General features: G+C 42.3%; 1 long non-coding RNA gene across 1 annotated transcript; it reads right to left on the bottom strand.

The window, feature by feature from the left end:
• Positions 1–456: 456 nt before the first annotated feature.
• LOC125488379 lies at positions 457–2977 on the bottom strand. The gene is made up of 3 exons (XR_007266295.1): positions 2819–2977; positions 1403–1528; positions 457–628 (listed from the first exon to the last, which is right to left on the bottom strand). It is a non-coding gene; the product is annotated as an uncharacterized LOC125488379 (long non-coding RNA).
• Between the last annotated feature and the right edge of the window lie 4986 nt (positions 2978–7963).

The raw sequence follows: 7963 nt of genomic DNA, 5'->3' as shown, positions 1-7963 counted from the left end.
GGTTGTTTGTTGTTTTTCTGATTACAGTGAAGAAAATTGAGAATTTTTTTCTCTCTACTGAGGGATAAATCAAATGGAATATCTATTGATTTCCTTTTTAATGTTAAGTAAAATCTTCAGTTGGAATTGATCTCAATTACAGTTTGATAATTCCTTTGTGGTCAATTTGCTGTAGTGAGCCTGAGAGTTTGTGGCTTTGAGTTCAAAGTATCATGTTGTGTAGCAGGATCCAAGAGTGCAGTGTGCCAAATCTTTTACAAGAACACACATGTGGTTCTAACTGGTCAAATTGTACCAGTCAGTACTAACCTCCTGACTGGACTGACTAGTCAGCAATCTGAGGTGCTTGCTGGAACTGTACTGTAATCATAATTTTAAGAGGTTTATATCCATTAATCGTTTATCACTTGGTTAAAAACTGAATTGATCATTTATTAAGTGAATTGAATTGCTGAAGTAAGATTTCCAGAGCGTGTGCGTGCTAGAGGACCAGTGCTCTCCTTTGGTCTGAAACGTTACCTGGCACTGCATTGTGTATCTCTCTCTCTCCACCAAATGGACTGCAGTGGTTCAAGAAGGCAGCTCACAGCCACCAGCTTCAAGTTTCCAGTGCCTGCAACGTCCCCCTCTTGGATAAATGAAAGAAATAATTAGCCAACGACAGATCTATTTAGAGTACTTTTGAAAGATTGGGTTCCCTCCCACCCCAATGTTGCCCTGTAATGTTTTACTCAGCCACAGCGTACTTAGTGCTCTGTTTTGAGTCAAAGTCAAATGTTTCGGTCTCACTCCAAATGTAATGGTGGATGTACCCATGCTGTATGAGGGAGTGTTGTATTGTTGGAGGTGCTGTCGTCTTTGAGACATTTTAATCTGAAGCACTGTCTGTGCACATGGGTGGACATGTCCTGTCTAATAATTATCCCTGGATTTGCTTCAGTAGCCAATAAAGTACTTTGGGACACCCTGGAGTTGTGAAACAAGTGGCTTAACTGCCATGTTTGTCTGCCTCTCCCTCCCAGAGGAATGCTGCTGTTATTCCCAATATGGGCAGATTTTGTAAGTTCACTTTTTGAGGAGTTGTGACAAAATCTGTGGTTTGCGATTGCATCAGGAGAGGTTTTCCCATCTTCAAGCTGCTACAAATCGTATCAGACTTTCTCATGCCCTTTTTTTTGGCTTTTTGCTTGACAAATGAAACCTCTATTTTCTTAACCTTCAGAATAACAGAATGCATGTTGTGATAGTGATTTTTAGAAGTCAGTCATGATTGCATCCCTAAAACCTGGCATAGAGCAGCTGCTTGCTGTAAACAACAAGTGAGTTAACACACAGACTTCTTCAGCAGTAGCTAGTACATAACAAATTTCCTGGTTTACAGGAAATTTCACCAAATACCTACCGAATCAGCTGTCAGATTGGCTTCTGTTTTGTTGTTAGTTGAGGGGTGGAGACATTCGAGGTTTCAGTAACTGTTGAGATAGAAACAGCCACACAATGCTGGGACATTTAGTAGTTTCTGGGCTGTCTGCAGAAAGAAACATTGAGATGGGTTATGCAGCCACCAGTCATGGCTTATTTGAAGGGGAAAGATGATGTATTTTCTGTAAAAGGGAAAGGTTGAAATGTGTTAAAGTGAACAATTTCACTTCCCCTTGAAACTGGTGACTTTAACAAAACAAAAACTCTAGAGGCAAGCTTTTACATACCGATGAATTTTATAAGAATGAAAAAGAGCAGAGTTGCATTTATGTAGCAACTTCTGTGACCTGAAGATGCCCCACAAGCATTTACAGTTAATGCAGTGCTGTTGCCAAATTTAAATGGAGAATGCTGGGAATGTTGGGGCGGTACGGTGGCTCAGTGGTTAGCACTGCTGCCTCACAGCACCAAGGTCCCGGGTTCGATTCCAGCCTCGGGTGACTCTGTGGGGAGTTTGCACGTTCTCCCCGTGTCTGCGTGGGTTTCCTCCGGGTGCTCCGGTTTCCTCCCACAGTCCAAAGATGTGCAGGCTAGGTGGATTGGCCATGCGAAATTGCCCATAGTGTGCAGGGATGTTTAGGTTAGGTGGGTTAGACATGGGAAATTAGGGGAATGGGTCTGGATGGGATGCTGTTCGGAGGGGGGTGTGTGGACTTGTTGGGCCAAATGGCCTGTTTCCACACTGTAGGGATTCTATGATTCTATGCTCAGAACAGGCAGCAGTTGTGGTAAGAGAAACAAGGATTAGTGTTTCATATTGGTGATCCAACATCAGACAGAGGCAGCAACCCAAAATGTACACACTGTTTAGAGGTGGCCAGGCCTGCTGAGTATTTCTCAGCATTTTCCACTTTTTTATTTCAGATTTCCAACCTCAGCCATATTTTTGTTTTTTAAATAATATTGAGTTGTGGATGTCACTGCTGAGGCTGCAACTTGCTACTGACCCCTGACTGGCTGTCTCTGCCATTTCAGCGAGTAGGTGACAATCCTCCATGTTGCTGTGGGTCTGGAGTCACATGTAAGGTGGATTTCCTTCCCTAATAGGAATCAGCAAACTAGATGTGTTCACAATTCCTGAGGCTAGCTTTATATTTCAACGTTCAAATAATACACTAATTTTAGTAAACAATAACATTCTCAAAGTACATGTCCCCAGAGCATTAGCCTGGGCCTCTGCATTACTCATCCAGTGACATTACTGCTATACCATGTCTCCCCCAGTTTACAAATCAGGGTAAAATTCTTGCCTGTTGCAGGCAACCGTCATAAAATGATACAGCACTAAAATTTTTAATATTCAATATTGTCTGTTCAGACTTTTTGAAAGTGTTACCTGGTTAATCCTACTCATGTGTCCTCTTTCCCTGTAGACTTGCATCTGATGGGAGCAATCTGTGGGGGTCCCTGAAAAATTATCACAAGAAACTTACTCTAAAGGCCCTCTCCCCAGTTTGTGACAGAGCCAAGTGTGCATGATGTTGGTTCTGGGTTCGTGTGGGACTTAATGCCGCACCCCTTCACCATCCTGTCTAATCCAGGGACTTTGTTTGCAGTAATAGAGTTTGCCTCTCTCTAGTATAAAATGTACAGGATTATAGAGCTGTGTTTCTAAATGACAGTGTGTTAACCTTTGGAAGGGGAACATAAGGAATTGCAATCACACTGATTGAAGCTGCAGGATCAGGAAGTTTTAATAATCTTGGCTGGCAACCTCTGACGCATGTTTGGCATGCACGGGACATGAAAGAGTCAGGATCAACCCAGTGATGTTCCTTCTGACAGTGCTGGTAACAGTGCACCATGGAAATGTCTTCCACCCCGCCCAGTGGTGAAAGGCCACTTTCGGTTCCCTCTCCCTTATCTCTCTCTTGCACCCAGTCCTGCTTCCTTCCTGCCCTTGTGCTGACTACGTAATTCTATTTTTTAAACTTTCACTGAGTTATGGAATGACTTAAGGGAGTGCCCTGATCTGAAGTGTCTTGTTCTTGGCCATCAAGAGTAGAATATGTATAATTAGAGGAACATAGTGTTTCATTTTCATTTCCCCTTTACACCCCTTCATTTACAACAGGATACCCCTGCAACTTATTGCTTGTTGCTTGATTACTAACTAGAAAGATCTACTTAACTCCTTCAGTGTGGCAGGTAGATGTTGAACTGTACATCTGATATTCCATATCCTGCATTCCTTCACACCATGATATCCAATGCATTCAACCGTGTTGGTCCTAAGCTCTAGGATTTATCACTTCCAACTTTTTTTCTCTCTCCTTTTTGAAGATTCTACTTAATTTCTATTTTTGACCAAGATTTTGGTGAACTGACCTAACACTCATCTCCCCCTTTTGGCTTGGTGTTTGAGGGCACTGCTCCTGTGAAACACCTCAAGATATTTTGTTAAAGTAGAGGCGCTATACAAATGCAAGATGATAAGTCAGGGAGATTAATAACTCGATTGATCCCTGGGATGGGACAAGAAGACTGTCCTATGAGAAAAGATCAAGCAAAGTGGGGCCCATGGTCTCTTTACAAAACTCACACTTGAATAATTTTAATGTGATTTCACCTTGCTCAGTTGAAAGCTTTGATTTCATGTATGCACCTTCCCTGATGGATGAAGATCTTGGGGAATACAGAGAAGGGAAAAGGAATGATTTACCTGTGTATATAGTGCCTTTTGTGCTCTTGGGACATCTCGATATTCTTCAGAGTTTATGGAGTAGTCAGTTTGTCCTGAGCTGGAGTATTGTGTCCACTTCTGGGACCCTACATTTTAGGAAGGATGTGAGAATGGTACCAGAGATGAGGACTTTCACTTACTAAGACAGATTGGAGAGGCTGGAAGTGTTTTTCCTTGGAGAAAAGGCTGAGAAGAGATCTAATTGAGGTATTCAAAATTGTGAGGGGTCTCGACAAAGTAAATAGAAAATATCATTACTTGTGAAAGGATTGAGAATGAGGACACAGATTTAAGTTATTCATTAAAAGAAGCAAAACTGATGAGAGGAAAAGCTTTCCACAAAATGAATGGTTAAGACCTGTAATCCACTGCCCGAGAGTGTGGTGGAAGCAGGTTCAGTTGAAGGGTTGAAAGGGGAATTAGATGGTTTTGGGAGGAGACCGGAAAATAACACTAGGTGAGATGCTCATTTGGAGAGCTGGTGCAGACCGGATGGGCTGAATGGCCACTTCCTGTGTTGTAGCAATTTTGATTGAGTACTTTTGAAGTGTCACTGCTATTGTTTTATAATGAAGGAAATGCAACAGTCAATTTGAGCATGGTAAGTTTTTTTTTTTACAGAATAGCCTGATTTAATAAAACCCAGGTTATACAATCACTGAAGGAGTGCACTGAGGTGCAGGCTTGATAGACCAGCAGTTTGGTTTCTCTATCAGGTTGCTGTTATCCTCCTCCTCCTCCTCCTCCTCCTCTCTTCCCCCCACCACCTTCTTTCACCCTGCAGCTTTGTGATGTGTGCTATCTTCAGCATTGAGTGACAGATTGATTGTGGGGCCTGGATATGTGAAGCTATGAACAACTTCCAGCACCATACCACCAATGCTGATGGATGATGTTATGGCAATATTTTGAAACATGACATTTATCTTTCTAGCGCTGATGATAAATCAAGCTGTTTAAAGTGAAAGAGTCTGTCCATTGCCACTGTGTGTTTCTCTGTATGAAATGCTGGTCTGGCGTTGTTGGCATGGAACAACTCTGAGAACTTGGTGGAGCCCTGACTTGGATTTTAGATGAACAAGGCACAATAGTCAGTTTTGGAAATGTGACTGTGCTGTGGCATTGATCACAAGGTATGGCTTGTGACTATCTCTGGAACTTTTGCATAGAGCACAGATACAGACCCTTCGGTCCAACCAGTCCATGCCGAAAATAATCCCAAACAAACCAGTCCCAACGGCTTTCTCCTGGCCTATATCCCTCCAAACCTTTCCTGTTCATGTACTTATGCAAATGTTTTTTAAACATTGTAGTTGTACCACCACTTCCTCAGGAAGTTTGTTCCACGCACAAACCACCCTTTGTGTTTTTTAAAAAAAAAAAAAATTGCATCTCATGCTTTTTTTTTAAATCTCTCTCCTCTCACCCTAAAAATGTATCCCTTAGTCTTTTAACCAACTTTTAACTAAGTTTCCCTGAAATCTCTTGTTTGTGTTCTTTTCCTCTTTGGTTCTTCCACTCATTGAATATCCAGACTTAGTGTACAGTAAGCCCCCACAAACAAATATAATGAGTTTGATTGATGTTCCTGTTTGGTAAACTGCCATGGTGCTCTCTTTGCAAAGTATTCCACATCACAGTCATGAACTGATCTGAGCCTCCTGTTTTAATGGTTTATCTAAAGCACACCACTTCTAACAGTGTAGCAATCCTTCAGTACTGTGCAGTACTGAATCATAAAGTGCTTTGGTTTCGGGTGTGGGACTCTGAACCTACAGCCAGCTGACTCGGGATGGAGAGTGCTACCCACTGAAATAGGGCAAGCAGTCAAGGTTTGTGCATATAAATTGCTGTGGGAATAGATTCTTCTCTGCTACCCTGTGGTCTGTCAGCTGTTTCGCAGAAACTTGCTCAATCCTGAAATCAAGCTGCTGTGTCAAAAACAAAAACAAATTGCTGGAAAAGCTCAGCAGGTCTGGCAGTATCTGTGAAGAGAAATCTGAGTTAACATTTCGGGTCCGGTGTCCCTTCCTCCGAACTGAGCCCAGTCTCCCAAACGTTAACTCTGATTTCTCTTCTCCGATGCTGCTAGACTTGCTGAGCTTTTCCAGCAATTTCCGTTTTTGTTTCTGATTTACAGCGTCCGCTGTCCTTCCGGTTTTTATTTAAGGTGCTGTGTTGGTCAGCTGGGAATTTGGAAAGAAAATGTGGTAAATGTATTGCCTTACCTAAGGAAAGATAAACTGGTATTGAAGATAGGCCAGAGAAGGTTCGCTAAGCTGATAATACTGAGTATGTCTTAGGAGAAGAGGGTGAGTAGGTTTGGGCATGTACTCCATTGGGGTTTAGAAGAATGAGAGGTGATGTTATTGAAACGTTAGAATTCTTCGGGGACTTGACAGAAAAGATGCAGAAAGGTTGTTTCTCAGTCTAGGACCTGAGGGAATAATCTCAGCCATTTATACAAAGCAGGAGGAATTTCTTCTCAGAGGGTCACAGAGGGCTGTAGAAGTTGGTTATTAATTATATTCAATGCTGAGATAGACATTTTTATTCAGTAAGAGAATCTTATGAGGGGGAAAATGGAAGGAAAGTGGGATTGAAGATTATCCAATAAACCAGAGTCTCATTGAAGAGTGCAGCAGACTCAATGGGCTGAATGACCCACTTCTGTATCTATGGTGTTAACTCTGGTCACCCATGGAGGAAGAGACTGTTTCAGGTCAGCAGTCTCTTTGTAGAAAATACTGGGTTTTTTGGTTGTTTCTGTGAACCTGATTATGTAATCCGAAGCAAAGGGCTCTTGCTTTGAACGCACCAATGGGTCCAGTGCCACAGAATAAACCTAAAGAAATTCCTCACATCTGGAAAATGGTTTATATTTTTGATCATTCATTACTGTCCGCTGTATCAAATTTAATAAAATAAACAAGTTAACCACAAAAACCAGAAGGTTCCCCTCCTGTTATCTCACTCCCTCATCTAACCAAGTCACAATTTAAAAAAAAAAAAAAAGTTTTTAGAAAAATAGGCTAATCAACCTGTTCAGAGATGTTACTACACCCCTTTGGAACAGGTAGGACTCAAACCTGGGTGTCTCAGTTCAGGGGTAGGGACAGTACTACTGTGCCACAAGAGTCCCTAAGTTATAATTTATATTCTGAGCCCAGATGATATTCTGGTGTTAATTGATGTAGCCATTCTATAAGTTGTGATGTGTGTGACTATGTTCCCCAGGCAGTTGACGAGTGACTGGTTAAACAGAAGGCTGCTTTCTGTTGTGATATGCACTAGTGTTGCACATTGTGGAGTTAGTCCTCTGGGTAGTGTTCTCCCTGTGGAGTCAGAAGACTGTGTGGTTTTGAGCCACACTGCTGAGGTGCGAGCACATAAACCTCCACTGATACACTCTGGCGCAGTGCTGAAGAGCTGCTGCCACTTGGTAAACTGAGTGGGACGGAAAGATAGAAACGTTGAAATAGGACCAGGCTGTTCAGCCCTTTTTTAAGCCTGCTGTGTCATTCAACATGGCTGATCACCCAACTCATTTCTGAAGAAGGGTCTAGGCCCAAAACGTCAGCCTTCCTGCTCCTCTGATGCTGCTTGGCCTGCTGTGTTCATCCAGCTCTACACCTTGTTATCTCAGTACCCTGTTGATCCCTTTAGCCCTAAACTGTATCTAACTCCTCCTTACAAACAGTCAATGTTTTGGCCTCAACTGCTTTGTGGTAGATAATTCCTCCAAAGACTCGCTGTTCTCTGGGTGAAGAAATTTCTCATCTCTGGCCTAAATGGCCT

Source organism: Rhincodon typus, unplaced genomic scaffold, assembly GCF_021869965.1.
Source record: "Rhincodon typus isolate 14 unplaced genomic scaffold, sRhiTyp1.1 hic_rhity00000623, whole genome shotgun sequence".
Taxonomy (NCBI): Eukaryota; Metazoa; Chordata; class Chondrichthyes; order Orectolobiformes; family Rhincodontidae; genus Rhincodon; species Rhincodon typus.
The sequence above is the reverse complement of the archived record's forward strand: the minus strand, read 5'-3'. Positions and strand labels throughout refer to the sequence as shown.